Below are 2,845 nucleotides of genomic sequence, written 5' to 3' on the forward strand. Positions count from 1 at the left end.
AAAGCTACACATTTTGGAAATTTATACAAAGAAATTCTTTTAAATTATCTGTCTTCATAATTTAATTGTAAGTTACTAAGATATCACTGTTTCTTCCACCGTTCTTAGCATAGAAATTTACAGACAGAATGTGCTAAGTAAAAATTCATTTTGGCTCTTCTGTTCAATGTAGTACTGGAAGTACTTGGAAGAGAAAATAGATAAGAAAAAGATATTAAGGGTTTTTCATGTATGAAAGGTAGAAATAATCTCTCACTATTCACAGAAGATATCATACAATATTTAGAGAATACTAAAATCTCTGCGAAAAAACTCCTAGAGGCAATAGACTTTTATAGTAAAATTGCAGGCTATAAACTCAATACCGAAAAGTCTATGGATTTTTTATATGAAAATAATGAGAGAGAAGAAAGTGACATGAAAAAGCAATCCTATTCATAATCGTGCCTCAGAAAATCAAGAACCTTGGAATCAGCTTAACTAAGGAGGTAAAGGACCTATACAATAGGAAATTAAAAACGACACGAGGAAATGGAAACATATATACTACTTATGGAATGGGAGAATTAACATTGTCAAAATGGCAATTCTCCAAGAAGCATTGTAAAAATTCAACTTGATCCCATTGAATGTCATGGGTATTCTTCAAAGAATGACATTCTCCAAGAAGCATTGTAAAAATTCAACTTGATCCCATTGAATGTCATGGGTATTCTTCAAAGAATGACATTCTTCAAAGAAATTGATCAAGCATTCCTGAAATTCACATGGAACAATAAACGCACACGAATAGCTAAAGCAATTCTTGGGGGAAAGACGATGGAGGCAACACCTTCCCCAACCTCAAACTCTACTGCAAACGATAATAATGAGAACAGCATGGGACTGAAACAAAGGCTCAGCTGCAGACCAATGGAAAAGGATTGAATATACTGACACACACCCTCAAATATATAATCATCTAATCTTTGATAAGGGAGCAAGAAACGTGAAGTGGTTTAAGAGAGTCCTTCTAAACAAACGGTGCAGAAAAAACTGTACAGCTGCATGCAAAAAAAAAAATAGCTCAGACCTCTACCTAACACCATGCACAAAAGTCAGATAAAAATAGGTCAAAGTCCTCAACATCACACCAGAATCCCTCAGGTACAGTGATGACAAGGTTGGCAAATCCCTCCACGATATTGAAGCTAAAGGTATCTTCAAATATAACACGCCACTTGCCAAGCAACTGGAAGCAGAGATAAACAAAGGGAACTATCTTAAATTAAGCAGCTTCTGTACCTCAAAAGAAACTGACCAGAAACAAAGACTCCACCATGCGGGCAAGATACTCGCAGAAGCCTACCAGGTTCTCTGAGAGTGAGAACTGGACAATCAGAGTTGCTGTCTTCTAAATAAGATCCAGTCTCTGGATGTTGGCTATTGAGGGAATTACATGGATCCAGGGGTAGTTCGTGGTTGTAACACTTAATTACTAGAAGATGGGGGATCTGGAAGGAGCGGGCACATTCTTGATCTGAGCAGCCATGGAGATCTCATGCCCTGGTCCCGCACATTTGGGTTCCTCTTCCAGTTCCTTCATGCATGAGGCTCCTTCAAGCTTGGGAAGAGTGGTCTCTAAGCGTACCTATGGCTGGTTGCAGAGGTCTTCAGCTGCCGGGGCTATGCTCAGGGCGGTGAGGGAATCTCACCCCGCCATCTCCAAGGGGCCCCAGTGAGGAAAGCCAGGTGCGAGGTCAGGAGACTGTTGTTTTAGACATATTTGGAATTAATTTTAGATCGAAAAGTACGCATCATTGAAAATACTTATGTGCTTAGTAATAAATTACTACAAACTTGTTCAATCACGTCAGAGAGCCCACTCTGCTAAGAGAACTAGATTTTTAATTACAGGTCTGTTTTGCCCATGTGTCATGACTGAGAATCACTATCAGTAGATATGAAACTCACTATACACAAAGATGCACACAGGTTACTATGAGTCATCTATGTTGTTAATGTGAGTTGGCCATTAAACTTCACTGAGACCCTTTGTTCTGTCCTTTATAGGAGCCACATGAGTCTCACCTTCCGTTCAAGTTGAACTTGTAATAAGGTGGAATGAAATCATCAATATGCTTCTCACCTCATCCTTCAGGAGAAAAATCCTACATACATTCAAGGTGGTCAAAGTGCAGACAACACCATCCACCTTTTCCTGGAGATGTACACGAGACTGAGGCGAGAAAAGCAAAAGGCTCTAGTTTAATGGTCTTAATTAAGGTTTCAGGGAACGACATTAAACAAACTCATATCCCATCTTCCAAAAGAATTATTTTGTAAAACTGATGCCTAGGGTATGGTAAAAGATAATATGGTAAAAACCATATTTTTCTTATTGGGACATTAAATTTCTAAATCTATTTATTCATGCTGCTTTGAAATACATTCCTTGATTAGGAATCATTGTCTGCCATAGGAGTGAGGAAGGACAACACTCAAAGTAATAAGAAGAGAAAAATATGGAAAAATTAACTCCTACTAAGTTTAACACATATACTAAAATTGAAATGATAAAATGATGAGCATGGTCCTTGCACAGAGATGATATGCAAACTTGTAAAGCATTCCATATTTTTGTTGCAAGAAGAATGAACAGGTCTACTTTAAGCTAAGACAATCCCCACAAGTACAAAAATTCTACATAAAGAGAGCACAAATCCCAATCACAAAAATCTCTCTCAATGTCAATGGACTAAATGTGCCAATTCAGAGGCACAGAATGGGAAGATGAATTAGAAAACTGAAACCAACATTCATTCTGCTGCCTTCAGGAAACACATCTGAACAATCAAAGCACCCA

At 38.0% G+C, this 2,845-nt stretch overlaps 1 pseudogene; it reads left to right on the top strand.

The window, feature by feature from the left end:
- Positions 1–2,527: 2,527 nt before the first annotated feature.
- LOC130037102 (uncharacterized) lies at positions 2,528–2,621 on the top strand (annotated as a pseudogene).
- Positions 2,622–2,845: the final 224 nt, after the last annotated feature.

The sequence above is a fragment of the Sorex fumeus genome, unplaced genomic scaffold, assembly GCF_029834395.1.
Source record: "Sorex fumeus unplaced genomic scaffold, SorFum_2.1 ptg000070l, whole genome shotgun sequence".
In the NCBI taxonomy this organism is placed as follows: domain Eukaryota; kingdom Metazoa; phylum Chordata; class Mammalia; order Eulipotyphla; family Soricidae; genus Sorex; species Sorex fumeus.